Raw genomic sequence first — 15,376 nt, forward strand, 5'->3', positions numbered from 1 at the left:
GAATAGCTTTAAATACCCTTTTTGTATCAACTAAAATGTTTTCTTTGAAGTAGAACTCTTAAAGGGCTTCACCATACTTCAATAGGAACATATGGGGCGCCAAACCGAGCCGAGTGGAACAAATTCAAGTGAAAAAAAAATCATGTCAAATCAATTATAATTTTTCATAATTTCGCTGCCGGCTACATACACACAGACAAAGCCAACAAACAGAACTTTCTGTTCTGAACTATTGTCGCTTTCGAGAATTGAACTCTCTCTAGAACACAAACTATTCCCCTCAACGCACCGTGTTGCATAACTTTGACCCCGTAAAGTTGTCAATCGGGCACATTTTTCGCGGTTCGCGACGCGGGTGCCTCACCGACCTTGCCAACCCGTAGACACACACTGCTCAACCGGCTTGGTCGTCACCGGCTCAGACCAGCTGAGCCTATACAGCGTCAGCCGACTAACCGACATTGATCGCGTGCCTTCCCTGAACCTCAATGGGAGTCGGTTTAGGCTGACTGCTGCGCACGTTGCCCATTTTCGGCACAAGTGGCGAGTTCGTGCACGTTTGCCACATAGCATACAAATTTCCGCGCACTGTTTGTATTCAAACGAACTGTTGGTGTGCATTGGGCCAAGCTAGCACAACACCGACGACTTGGCCCCCAAACACAGAGTGCTCGCACAGTGTTTATGTTCCGTGTTTTCGCTAATATGGCATGCACGAGAGTCACTTGCTTCTTCGGCGGTGTCTTCTTCACGTCAACAGTTCGGATCCATGCGCTACTCTCACTTTCGTCCAAGCTACGTCTCTTCTTGCCGGCATTCGAACAATGCGCATCCTACAAAATGCCAATTTTGTCCACCACCGGCGGGACAATCCGGACACAACCGTATCGGGGAGAAAGGCTCCAGCGATCGTGATCACGCGCCCAGGTTGAATGGAACCATAAAATCGATGCAAATCGATCGGAAAGTCACGCGACAACTTTTGTCGAACCAAAACAAATCACTAGACTGTGTAGACAAGCCTGCTGAGTTGACCGGTTGTTGCAGATATTCGTATCAACCTGCGCCCACCGCGGCGAAGGTCGTTTTTCCGCTCACCTCTCCACTTCAAATAGTTGATCCCTGCTGTATAGACCGTAAATTCTGCTATGGTATCCTTGATATGGCAGGGCCTTCCGGATCTTCTGGACGACCTGTCCAGACGGCGGTCAACGGGGTACTGAGGCCAAATTTTGACCACTAATGAGTGTTATATCGGACGAACTCCGCACCGCAAGTTGAGCCACTCGTTCGTCCTCTCTGCAGGTCTGACTTGGACGAGTGTCGCTCTGCTACTGACGGTAGATCGGAACAGACAGAGTCAACGAGCGATACCGACTACGACGGGCGACGTCTGCTGCTGCGGGGCTTCAAGTGTGATTAGGTGTGCGGGTGGAGCGCGCTGGGTGATGTTTTGGTGCTTAGCCGGTCGCGTAAATTTTGCGCGAGACTCTCTCGGTGGCGATGATGATGGACGGGAAAGTACCAAAATGCAGCGATGACGGTGGGGTGGTGCGACGATTGTTATCTCTTAAGTTTAAGGCTTAGACTCTTTAAAATATTTAAAAGTTTATTTAAATTGATCTCACTTAAACTCATCCCACCAAATGTAACAACGAAATTAGTTTAAAATTAATTCGAAATACGCATAACAAAACGAAATTAAAATTAATGCATCCATCACTATCCAACCTATGCGAATATGCTAAATTATGACTCCGCGCTTATGTAACGAACCACTTTTTGAGGCGCCTCGAAAATCTCTCTCTCCAAAAATTATTGTTTGCTGAATAAATTTGCATTCCAATTTGCGAAACCAACTAACAATATGCGAAAAGAGTAATTCAGATATGTTTTGCTCTCAATGAGCCTCAGCGGAAAAACTGTCGTTGAGAACCTCTAAAAAAAATTAAAATACAAAACATCAAAAAAAAAATTACGTTTTGAAAATTCTGAGCAACTCGGGAATCCGAAAATTAAGTTTATGTGGCCATCCTGCAAAATAGCCGTTTTGCATCTTTTTTGCGCACACACAAGTCACCATTAAATTTTGACAGCTGTCCAGAAGAAATTATCCCCCTTTTCCACAAGCGAAAAACAGTTTTTTGGGTTACTTTAAGCATCTGTGCAAATTTTGAGCGAAATTGGTTGAGATTAGCCTATTGATACCCTAGCCTAAAGTTGGTGAAAAAAATGTTTTCCATACAAAAATGACTTTTTAAAATCGTTAATAACTTTTCAGGATTGAATTTTACAGCTTTGGTATGTTCACAGTAAAAAAATTCTGTGTAAAATCGCATGCAAAAGTATGCACATCACCTTTGTGAGCAAAAGCATGTAATATTGTATGAGAAAACGTGTACACAAAAAGCATGTACAAAGAAAACTAAATAAATTTTGCACACCTTAAAAACAACATCAATCTGGTGAGAGTCATATCCAGATTACCAAGTTCGCGCCCGGACCATCTCGGCTATCTCGATGCTGTGAATTAAATTGGATCAACACCAATGTAGCTGTACGTTCCTCAACCATCGTATACAGATAATTACGACGTACGGGTAAACTACTGTTACATCGGCGTTGAACACAGCATTTACACGACACGTCGCGACGGTGAGATAGCCGAGATGGTTGGGGCGCGGGCTTGGTAATCTGGATATGACTCTCACCAGATTGATGTTGTTTTTAAGGTGTGCAAAATTTATTTAGTTTTCTTTGTACATGCTTTTTGTGTACACGTTTTCTCATACAATATTACATGCTTTTGCTCACAAAGGTGATGTGCATACTTTTGCATGCGATTTTACCATCGGATATTTTGCTGTGTTCTACAAAGTTTTAGAGCATTAAATTTCCAATAAGAATCCCCCTTTTGGGAATATTTTGATGGACGAAGCGCACCGTGCAGACCAAACCGTAAGAAAATTGAGTTCCCATACATTTTTTTCGATTTTTCCCATACAAACTTCACCTTGGAATATCAATGGGTAAATGTTGACCGATTTTGCTCATATTTGGCCTAGAGTCCTAAAATAGCTCAAGGAACAATATTCAGCTTATGGAGCGAGGTTTTGACAAAATGTCCTATATTCTGGGCGCCCTACTGCACAGAAAAAAATCAATTCTCGAAACCGTGAAGTCAGTTCACGATTATGAGAACCACGAAGGAATATATTCACGTTTATGGTGCAAATGCACCATAGTCATGAATAAATTCCTTCGTGGATCTCACATTCGTGAACTTAATTCACGATTACGGGAATTGATTTTTTTCTGTGTGTCCATGTATTTCGTAACACAAAAAATGCGCAATAGGTTTTGTTGTAATAAGGTTATGACAGAGACGGATCGAAAACCAAAACAAAGACTTCCAAAAACATCTTTTTACAGCGAACATAAAATGGCAACTAATGTGCTAAGTTAAAAATATTACAAAACTAATTTTGTCCACTCATGTGGTTGCTGCCTTCCTCACTTTTTTCCAATGAGCAGACCTTTCAAATGATCCCCGAAAATCTTAAACTTTTTATAACTTTTTGTTGTTTTTTTTTTTTTCTTTTCTAAAAGTTACACATGAGTAATTCTCTGAGATTTCGGTCATTCGATTTTTTCTGTATTTTTTAATTCGGCTGAAACTTTTTTGGTGCCTTCGGTATGCCCAAAGAAGCCATTTTGCATCATTAGTTTGTCCACATAATTTTCCATACAAATTTGGCAGCTGTCCATACAAAAATAATATGTGAAATAACAAAAAATCTGTATCTCTTGAAGGAATTTTTTGATCAATTTGGTGTATTCGGCAAAGTTGTAGGTATGGATATGGACTAAACTGAATAAAATGATGCACGGTAAAAAAAATTTGGTGATTTTTAATTTCACTTTTTGTCACTAAAACTTGATTTGCAAAAAAACACTATTTTTTATTTTTTTATTTTTTTTTTATATGTTTTAGAGGACATCAAATGCCAACTTTTCAGAAATTTCCAGGATGGGCAAAAAATCTTTGACCGAGTTATGATTTTTTGAATCAATACAATTTTTTTCAAAAAATCGAAATATTGGTCGCAAAAATTTTTCAATTTCATTTTTCGATGTAAAATTGAATTTGCAATCAAAAAGTGCTTCAGTGAAATTTTGATAAAATGCACCGTTTTGAAGTTAAAGCCATTTTTATGCAACTTTTTTTCAAAATAGTCGCAGTAATTGATTTTTTAAAAATAGTGCCCATGTTTGCCCACTTTTGAAATAGTAGTTTATGCAACAAGTTGCAAAAAGAGGATTTTTTCAGCACGAGTCGTACATTTATCCAACGAGGTTCACCGAGTTGGATAAATACGAAGAATGCTGAAAATTTTAAGTTTTGCAACGAGTTCCATACAACATTTTTTGCAATTCCGAAAAACACCCATTAAGTGAAATTTGAAGTCAAATTTTCATGTATTTTGTCAATAAATCAAAAAAATGTTGAAAAGTGTTACTTTTCGAAACAAGATCGAAAAGTTCAACTTTTCAACACCCATTTCAGTGCTGAAAAGTAGAACTTTTCAGCATTTATTTTGAAAAGTGTTGCTATTCGATTCAGTTATTTTGGATACATAAAAGTAGGCTATTTCGTCGTTCAAGAGTGACAGGAAAAGCAAGTAGTTTCACTACGGAATTGCAAAAAAAATTTTTTTTGAAAAGCTGAGAAAATTCTCTATATTTTGCTTTTTCGGACTTTGTTGATACGACCCTTAGTTGCAGAGATATTGCTATGCAAAGGTTTAAAAACAAGAAAATTGATGTTTTCTAAGCCTCACCCAAACAATCCACCATTATCTAATGTCGATATCTTAGCAACTAATGGTCAGATTCACAATATTAAAATATGAAACATTCGTAAAATTTTTCGATCTTTTCGAAAAAAATATTTTCAAAAATTTTGAATCGAGACTAACAATTCAAAAGGGCGTAATATTGAATTTTTGGACTTTTTGAAATGTTATTCTTGATTTAAAAATATTGAAAATATTTTTTTCAAGAAGATCGGAAAATTTCATGAATGTTTCATAGTATAACAAAAAGAAAAAAAAATCGCGACCAATATTTCGGTTTTTTGAAAAAAAAATTGTATTGACTTGTATAACTCTACCGAAATTTGATTTCAGATTCGGATTCAGCGGCCAAAATTACTATAAGAAAGCATACCCTGACCTTTGCGACACATGCTTGCAACATCGTGTAATTAGTAGGTCTTGCTTCTGAATTCTGAGAAATTTTGAAAATTGGCACTCTTTTTCTCACTAAAACTCAAATATCTCGGCTCTGGAGTGTTCTCAGAAAGAAAAATGTTCGCCATGAAATTTCCTACAAGCTGCATGTAATGGTTTTAATGGGAAAAATTGGCTACCCTAAATTAAATGAGCATTTCTGAAAAAAGTTTCGAAAAAATGCGATTTTTTTACATAAATCCGCCTGGAAGAATCCAAAAACTTAAGTTTTGGTCCAATATTGATAGTGGATCTTAATCTATGGACAAAAACCATCGTTTGAAAATAATACACACCTGATCGAAACAGTTTTTGTATTGATTCCAAGCGATTTTAGAAAATTTGTTCAAAAAACTTTTTTTCAGCAAATTGACTAGGGGTGCGAGAAAGTATTTTATTATTTTTTCTTGTCTAAGAAAACATTGTTCCTAACATCATAATCTATCATTAAAGAAGTGAGCACCTGAAATTCCTCGACATGACCTCAAAATGGGACAGGCTAATATCCATACCTACAACTTTGCCGAAGACTTGGTGTTGATCAAAAAATTCCTTCAAAAGATACGGATTTTTGTAATTTCACATATTATTTTTATTTGGACCGCTGTCAAATTTGTTTGTAAAATTATATGGACAAACTAATGATGCAAAATGGCTTCTTTGGGCATAATGAAGGCACCAAATAAGTTTCAGCCGAATTAAAAAATACAAAAATTAAAATTAAAGAAAAAAGACCGATTCCGTAGAGAACTGCTCATTTTGCCTTCCATTTATCTTGTTTAGTTTATGTTTGTTGTTGGTAGTATTTGGCCTATTCTACCACCTACTATCATTACATTTTGCCTATTTTTAAAGTCACTTCTTCAATGTTTTGCTTGATTTTCACATTTTCTGCTATAAAATGGCACTATTATCATTTGTGTTGAAAAAAAATGCGTCGAGGCATAGTCTGGGACACTAGAAAAATTACTGCATACTTCTTTTTACTTAAAATATAGGAAATGTTAGTAAAAAACACACCCAATGTTGACCCCTAAAAAAAATATATTTTTAAAAACATTGGCAAAGTCTCATAAAACAACTAAAACTTCCAACCCATAAAATTTCTAAAATTTCAAGAGTTCTTTTTTTCAATGCCTTTTAAAGATCAAAAATTGGTTGAAAAAAAGATTTTTGTCGATTTTTTTTTAATCGAAGCCTGTCTTAAGGCGGGGTTGGGTTGTAGAGGGTTAAACGCTAATTTAATCATAGTCGTCCGATTTTTATCGCTGATTCAAATAGTTTTGCCACGAGAGCCAAAAGTTTTTAAAACAAATGTTTAAATAAAATTTTAAAAATAAGTTTTTTTAACTTGCTCCAAACACATACCGTCATAAGGGGTGACATTAAAATATCTGGGGGGTGAGACCAATTTTAGGATTTTGTGTACTCAAATTAAAGAGATCTACGATAAAGTAGAACAAAACATTAAATTCCCGAGCAAAAATCTCGCTCCCCTTTTTAGGTTGGGTTCTAATTTGGTTCGGGAACAACCCCAACAACTAGAACACTAATCCGTAGAACGGAAGCGCACCGATCGCGTGGAATTGGGGCCATAGGTCAACGCATTACGATCGAGTTAAACCAGTTATAGTGTTGCCAATTTGGAGCACCACTTATTACTACGTACTGCTAAAGCAATGACACAAATTTGCGCAAATAACGCGCCGCAGTCTGTCACACACAGGTTGTTTTGGTAGGCATTAAACGGCCAGAACCACCACCATGCATTGGGTACCAGGTACAGAAATGCTTGCTTTCGGGGAAACCCTTCTGCTGACGGAGCCGGTTTGTTGACTGAAGGCAGACGTGCCGGTGGAAGTTTGAACTCTTTGAGCCACTATCGAGTTGCGGCCAGGCAGTGCAGTTGAGACGCAAAGGATCGAATGTCTGTTGGGAGGGTTTATAGCAATGGAAGTTGTAAGGGAAATCCCCAAACCCCAAAGTGTTGCGCCTTCAGTGGTTGAGGGATAGTTTGGACATGATATTGGGTTACCCCCCGGCAAAACGGCGAAAGAAGGCTTTTCATGTAAGGTTTCATCATGAGGTTTAGAAAGAAATGCATCAGGCAGAAAGTGTATATGATCAACAACATTATTATGTTATGGAGCTTGGTAAAAGTTTGGTTTGTGAAGTGCTTCACTGAAGAAAAAAGTAATATCCGGAAATGAACTTCTTCAATGCATAACGGACACGTGATACGTCTGTTGCATACTGTTAAAAGTTTGCATAATAACTTGGGAATTGTTTGAGATGTATTTATGAAAAAAAAAAAATCTTATCTAGGAGACTATTCGCAAACCACGTGAACAAAAAGCGTTTGAAGAGGAATTTGTTGATTTAGAAACTGAATGTTGACAAACTTTTTCGATTTTATACACAAAGTGACACATTTTGAAACATAGGGTATTACGAACGTTTTGTTTTGGCCATGTCATGATTTAAAAAAAATAAGGAAAGTATCAAAAATGCACATAACAAAATCGAAAATCATTTTGAGATGTAATAGCATTTCAAATAGAAAAGTAGTTTTGTATAATTTTGATAAAATGCACCGTTTTTAGTTATAGTAATTTTTAGGCAACATTATTCAACAAATTTATTATTAAAAATTAGTTTTCTTTAGTTGTACCCGTCAACATTAAATCGATGATATCTTGGAAACCATTGATCATATTTAGTGAAACTTGCTTGAAATTCATTGAATTTTTGAAAAATAATTATTTTTGGAAAAAATCGAAATTTCAAGTAAAAACAAATTTGAAGAAATTTTTTAGTGTAAAATTGAATTTCGAATCGAAAAGTACTCAACATACTGTTTGATAAAAGGCACCGTTTTCAAGTAGCCACCGAAAGTTTGATTTTAGCGAAATATTTGCAGTTTTTCGATTTTTAAAAATAGTGCCCATGACTGACAATTCCTAAAAATATTTTTTGAAAAGCTCAAAAAAATTGCAATAAAATTGTCTAAGAGACATTGAAGATTGCACCTCTGGTTGCTGAGATACAGCGGTTAAAACAAAAAGAAACACGAAAATTGAAGTTTTCTAAGTCTCGCCCAAACAGCCCACCATTTTCTAATGTCGATATCTCAGTAACTAATGGTCCGATTTTCAATGTAAATGCATGGAACATTCGTGAAATTTCTTTTCAATAAAGTATTTTGAAAAAATAAATAAATCAAGAGTTACATTTTAAAAGGGTCAAACATTGAATATTACGTCCATTTTAAATGTTAGTCTTGAATTATTTTTTATTCAAAATATTTTTTTCGAAAAGAACGGAAAATTTCACGATTGTTTCATGCATTTACATTGAAAATCGGACCATTAGTTGCTGAGCAGTTCTCTACGGAATCGGTCTTTTTTCTTTAATTTTAATTTTTGTATTTTTTAATCCGGCTGAAACTTTTTTGGTGCCTTCGGTATGCCCAAAGAAGCCATTTTGCATCATTAGTTTGTCCATATAATTTTCCATACAAATTTGGCAGCTGTTCATACAAAAATGATATGTGAAAATTCAAAAATCTGTATCTTTTGAAGGAATTTTTTGATCGAGTTGGTGTCTTCGGCAAAGTTGTAGGTATGGATATGGACTACACTGAAAAAAATGCTACACGGTAAAAAAATTTTTGGTGATTTTTTATTTAACTTTTTGTCACTAAAACTTGATTTGCAAAAAAACACTATTTTTAATTTTTTTATTTTTTGATATGTTTTAGAGGACATAAAATGCCAACTTTTCAGAAATTTCCAGAATGGGCAAAAAATCTTTGACCGAGTTATGATTTTTTGAATCAATACTGATTTTTTCAAAAAATCTAAATATCGGTCGCAAAAATTTTTCAACTTCATTTTTCGATGTAAAATCGAATTTGCAATCAAAAAGTACTTCAGTGAATTTTTGATAAAGTGCACCGTTTTCAAGTTATAGCCATTTTCAGGTAACTTTTTTGAAAATTGTCGCAGTTTTTCATTTTTAATAATTAGTGCCCACGTTTGCCCACCTTTGAAAAAACTATTTTTGAAAAGCTGAGAAAATTCTCTATATTTTGCTTTATTGAACTTTGTTGATGCGACCCATAGTTGCTGAGATATTGCTATGCAAAGGCTAAAAAACAGGAAAATTGATGTTTTCTAAGTCTCACCCAAACAACCCCAAATTTTCTAATGTCGATATCTCAGCAACTATAGGTACGATTTACAATGTTAAAACATGAAACATTCGTGAAATTTTCCGATCTTTTCGAAAAAAATATTTTCAAAAATTTAAAATCAAGACTAACATTTCAAATGGGCGTAATATTGAATGTTTGGCCCGTTTAAAATGTAACTCTTGATTTATTTTTTTTTAATATTTTTAATGGTGGTTCAAAAAATGGCAATTTTCGTAATTTTTCGCAAAAACCACATTTTCAAAAACTCATATCTCCACGTCATTTCATCCTATTTTAGCTGTCTTAGACGCAAATGAAAGGTGATTAGTTTGGCTATTTCAGAAAAAAAGTAAGAAGTTTCAAAAATCTAGCTCAAAATTTAAAAAAGTCGCATGGAATCTTGAAATGGCGTTTTGACCGTGTCTGGACCAAAGAGCCTATGTCTGAAAATATTTTTATCGGATTCCTATATAACTATATTCCTATATTCCTATAACTACATGTTTGGGTATCAAAATTTTCGTAATTAAAATACGCAACTTTTTTTTTCTATATAAGTTTGTGAAAAATCACTTGCCCTAATTAATGACTTTTTGGTAACCAATTATATTCATTTTAGGTATTTGATCTTCCTTTCGGTGGTAGGGAAGCGTGCATTTTGTGTTGATTTTTTAAAAACATTAATCGTTTCGATAGTGAACTAAAATATATGAATTTTAAACCCCAATTGTCCAAATCTAAAGCTATTTTTAAATGGTCTAATAAACAAAATTCTATTTTATTGCTTATTAAGTGTTTTTGATAACCCCTGACTCAAGGCGGTTCCAAAAACACCCAAAATCCAAAAAACTGAACTGAAAATTTTGTGAACCTTTTAAAAAAAGGGTTTCAAATTAGATCTAGGTAAAATGGAAAAAACAACTTTGAGCTATTCTTTCCAAAACCCGGAAATTGATTTAACTTGTACTAGAATTATGTGGAGATCTTCCCTATTATGAAAATAGCAATTTTGCATCATCCCTTCGTGAATGTAAATTCCTTCAAATATTACATTCTTGCTCTACTTCCAAAAATCGGAACAACAATTTGGAAAGTATCAATGAAATTACTAATATATTTTTTTCCAAAACTTTTACGATTTGTTCTATGACCTCTGCGACACTTCCGTATATATTGTACTCAGTAAAACAAATCTGTGTAAAATTGCATGCAAAAGCATGCACATCACCTTTGTGAGCAAAAGCGTGTAATATTGTACGAGAAAACGTGTACACAAAAAGCATGTACAGAAGAAAAACAATTAAGTCTGCGGCGAGATAACCGAGCGGGTTGGGGCGCGGACTTGGTAATCTGAATATGACTCTCACCGGATTGATGATATTTTTGGGGTGAGCAGACCTGATTTTTTTTACTTCGGAACATGCTTTTTGTGTACACGTTTTCTCATACAATTTTACATGCTTCGTTCGGCAGGCTTAAACAGCAGCTAAACAGAAAACATGAGAACAGATCATACTCACAGCAAAAAAAGCATGCACATCACCTTTGTGAGCAAAAGCGTGTAATATTGTACGAGAAAACGTGTACACAAAAAGCATGTACAGAAGAAAAACAATTAAGTCTGCGGCGAGATAACCGAGCGGGTTGGGGCGCGGACTTGGTAATCTGAATATGACTCTCACCGGATTGATGATATTTTTGGGGTGAGCAGACCTGATTTTTTTTACTTCGGAACATGCTTTTTGTGTACACGTTTTCTCATACAATTTTACATGCTTTTGGTCACAAAGGTGATGTGCATGCTTTTTTTGCTGTGAGTATGATCTGTTCTCATGTTTTCTGTTTAGCTGCTGTTTAAGCCTGCCGAACGATCATCTTCCGTAGCGTTATTGTTTGAGCGATACAGTATTTGACGGATTATTCGAGCAGTTGCCCCCTCTCATTCCCCAGAACAATCCCCTAATGGACGTGGAGATGAGCGAGAGTTCTTCAACGCTCAGACTCAGTCGCCAACAGATCGTCCGAGAGATTGGATGGGTTGGGTTTTGGGGAGGCTTGAGACTTGACAATGTCAATTCCCGCAGCAGCCCCGAAATCCCTCCTGGACCGACACCTTCCCCCTTTTGCCTCGCCAGATGGGGTTCAAGCCATCGACCTTCCGCTTACAAAGCGAAACCCGTACCGCTAGACCACGCACGGCAAACGATATATAACGAATAAAAAGCCTTTATTTGATTTATGATAAGTGTTATACAAAGTACTCTGAATAATTTACAATCGTTATCATTAATTTTGGTGAATGAAAATATATTTTTTTATCGTCTGATTACGCCCTAAAGGAGAATGGGCAAATTTGGTCCAAGGATGTACACGAACGGGACCAACTTTTTTCGAAAGATCTCGCCGAAACATGAAAAAAAGTCTTCTGGACCAACTCTCTAAACCCCGGGGATCAAAAGTTACATGCTGTTGAAGTTTTAGCATTTTGGGTTAAAATGAACAAAAAATCGTATTTTTGCTATTTCTAAAATCATTCATAAAATCTCTGTTTCATTATGGATTTCGATTTTCTTGACTTCATTCGACGCGTATCAGCAAAAACTATGAGTTCTGATATGTCTTAGCATGATTGAAACATGATTTCTCTTGTTTTTATCCGTTTGAACCGTTTGTGCAAGAGGCATCCCATAGAAACAAGTCGAAACTTCAAGGATTTGAAACCGGGTCCAACCCAGACTGCTTCAGTGAGTACGGAAGTCTTCAGTTCAATGTTGTAACAACTTATTGGGATGGTCTGAGTCATCCGAGAACTCCTTGGAGTTAAGACCGGTGAGTTTACCGCCGTAACAAGCAAGATGTCGGCGGTTTTTGACCACGGATCATACCCGCATGGCTTCAGTGAGTATGGTAGACTACTATGCGGATGTGTTGGAGTGTCCTGGGTTCTCCTAGGACTCCCTGGAGTTAAGATCTGTGGGTCTACTACCGTAACAAGCAAAATGTCGACCGGTTTTGACCCCGGAACATATACGCATAGCTTCAAACAGTATGGTAGACTGCTTTGTTAATGTGTTGGGATGTCTTTGGTCATCCTAGGACTCCCTGGAGTTTAGATATTTGGGTCACTGTAACAAGAAAGAGATCGATGATTTTTAACCACGCATCATAACCGCAAAGATTCAGTGATTATGGCAGACTGTATTGCTGTTATGTTGGGATGTTCTGGACCATTCCAGGGAGTCCTTGTAACAGCCATAGACCTACAGATCATAACTCCAGGGAGTCTTTGGATGACCCAGGACATCCTAACACATTAGCAAAGCAGTCTACCATACTCACTGAAGCTATGCGGGTATGTTCCGGGGTCATAAACCGTCGACCACTGGCTTGTTACGGTAGTAGACCCTCAGATCTTAACTCCAGGGAGTCCTAGGAGAACCCAGGACACTCCAACACATCAGCATAGTAGTCTACCATACTCACTGAAGCCATGCGGGTATGGTCCGTGGTCAAAAACCGCCGACATCTTGCTTGTTACGGCGGTAGACTCACCGGTCTTAACTCCAAGGAGTTCTCGGATAACTCAGACCATCCCAATAAGTTGTTACAACATTGCACTGAAGCCTTCCATACTCACTGAAGCAGTCTGGGTTGGACCCGGTTTCAAAATCTTCAAGTTTCGACTTGTTTCTATGGGATGCCTTTTGAACAAACGGTTCAAACGGATAAAAACAAGAGAAATCATGTTTCAATCATGCTAAGACATATCAGAACTCATAGTTTTTGCTGATACGCGTCGAATGAAGTCAAGAAAATCGAAATCCATAATGAAACAGAGATTTTATGAATGATTTTAGAAATAGCAAAATACGATTTTTTGTACATTTTAACCCAAAATGCTAAAGCTTCAACAACTTGTAACTTTTGAACCCCGGGGTTTAGAGAGTTGGTCCAGAAGACTTTTTTTCATGTCTCGGCGAGATCATTCGAAAAAAGTTGGTCCCGTTCGTGTACATCCTTGGACCAGCTCCCATACAAATTTGCCCATTCTCCTTTATTGGGAAATTTTGGAGATAATGGGGACAACAACTTGACATAAAATTAGTAATGCTTTTTTCGCCATGATTTTAAAACTATGGCTTTCAATTTTCTGTACTGCCTTACATGATTAATTTCAAAGTTTTCATCTGTCCTAATCATTTTTCTCAACAATTTAGACCGTATTTCACTCAAAAAATCTCAGGAAATTGATCCTTAAGTAATCAAGATGAATTTTATAGCGTTCAGTTTTTTTTCCTCTAAAAACATCGCTTTATATATGAAGACAGGTCAAAATGATTAATAAGTTTCGTTTTAGTTTTTGACCAACTCTGAAACAGCCAGAATAACTTTAATCAACTGTTTTGGGAACCGGTTCGTACTGGTTGTTCTGTGAAATATTTGTCTAGGTCAGCAAGAAGACCAAGAAATATAGAAGTAAAAAAGTAAAAGGCATCACCAAGTATCTGCCAAAAAGTGTCATGGTCATTATTGTGACGGTTAGTTCATCATAACTTGATAAAAGCAATATCAAGCAAATGAGCTGGCTGGTGACTGTTTCCAAACTTTTAACGGACCAATTCGCATTGGCATTTCTAAGACATTGCTTAGTTCATTAGTTGAATAAACACGTTATAACTACTTCGACAGGTACCAAATACATCACGTGCTCAACAACAGTCGTGTAAGGCAAAACTCACCAAACAGAGGCAGCATCAAGTTCTTTGAATTGCGCCAAAACTTCTTATTAGCCTTTTTCAGATCACTCTTGGGAAGATGCAGATTTCAGAGGATCGGTCCAGTTTCCCAAAGTAAATCCAAAAACCCCCTTTCTGCAAAACTGACACACCGAAAAAAAAATCACACAACCTGCTATCTTCAAACTTGAAGCTGAAATGGAAAGTTTCATAACTCTCGGTTTAACATCAACCCATTGAATTCGATAAAATCGGGAGGTTCTTATCTGCACCTAATATCAGATCATCCGTTCACGGGACCAACCACGGTGCACAACACACAGTTGATAACTAATCCTAGCGCCCGGAGTGACATTGACTCGGCCATGATGTCACGGAGGGCAGCCCGGCTGACGAGTTGCGTACGTCACTGATTAGAAGCTTCTGCAGTTGTGCAATTGCATCGGTATTTTGCATTTGAAGGTACACTAGACTAGACTAGAAGCGCGTGTGAAACGTCACCACCATCCAGAAAAAGCGCCACTCGGTGATGAGTTGACAACTTTTGCGAGCAATTGCGGAAAAGTTAAGTTCTCACGAAGTGAATCATGTCTGGAAAGTAGTGCACTAAAGTGTTGAAGCTGAAGCAATCACCGTATGACGTCAGTTTAAATTATTATGTCAAGTCAATAGTTGCCAGGAAGTGGAACCAGTTGGAGCTGGAATTCGATTGATATCGAGCGCAAAAAAAAACATGAGCCTTAACAAAGCTTAATTGAGGCGAAGTGAATTTCTTTTTCGAAGAATTGAGATAAACGAGTCAAGATTGTACATTTTTTGATTAACCTAATGTATTTGTGTATTTTCGTATTTTTGTATTTTTGTATTTTTGTATTTTTGTATTTTTGTATTTTTGTATTTTTGTATTTTTGTATTTTTGTATTTTTGTATTTTTGTATTTTTGTATTTTTGTATTTTTGTATTTTTGTATTTTTGTATTTTTGTATTTTTGTATTTTGTATTTTTGTATTTTTGTATTTTTGTATTTTTGTATTTTTGTATTTTTGTATTTTTGTATTTTGTATTTTTGTATTTTTGTATTTTTGTATTTTGTATTTTTGTTTTTTGTATTTTTGTATTTTGTATTTTTGTATTTTTGTATTTTTGTATTTTTG

The 15,376-nt window shown here is 36.3% G+C and overlaps 2 protein-coding genes across 7 annotated transcripts in view; both read right to left on the minus strand.

The window, feature by feature from the left end:
- Positions 1-15,376, minus strand: part of LOC119771181 (G protein-coupled receptor kinase 2) — a 247,879-nt gene that overhangs the window by 228,093 nt on the left and 4,410 nt on the right. The gene's annotated exons all lie outside the window — the stretch shown is intronic.
- Positions 1-15,376, minus strand: part of LOC6040670 (cystinosin homolog) — a 37,695-nt gene that overhangs the window by 17,909 nt on the left and 4,410 nt on the right. The window contains exon 1 of one of the 5 annotated variants that reach the window (XM_038266735.1): positions 14,226-15,058. The exons of 3 other annotated variants lie outside the window; for them this stretch is intronic. The gene's annotated coding sequence lies outside the window, so the exon portion shown is untranslated. Of the gene's footprint in view, positions 1-1,098; positions 1,359-14,225; positions 15,059-15,376 lie in introns of those variants that run through there. One more of the 5 variants, XM_038266734.1, reaches the window with a different exon arrangement.

Source organism: Culex quinquefasciatus, chromosome 1 (genome assembly GCF_015732765.1).
Source record: "Culex quinquefasciatus strain JHB chromosome 1, VPISU_Cqui_1.0_pri_paternal, whole genome shotgun sequence".
In the NCBI taxonomy this organism is placed as follows: Eukaryota; Metazoa; Arthropoda; class Insecta; order Diptera; family Culicidae; genus Culex; species Culex quinquefasciatus.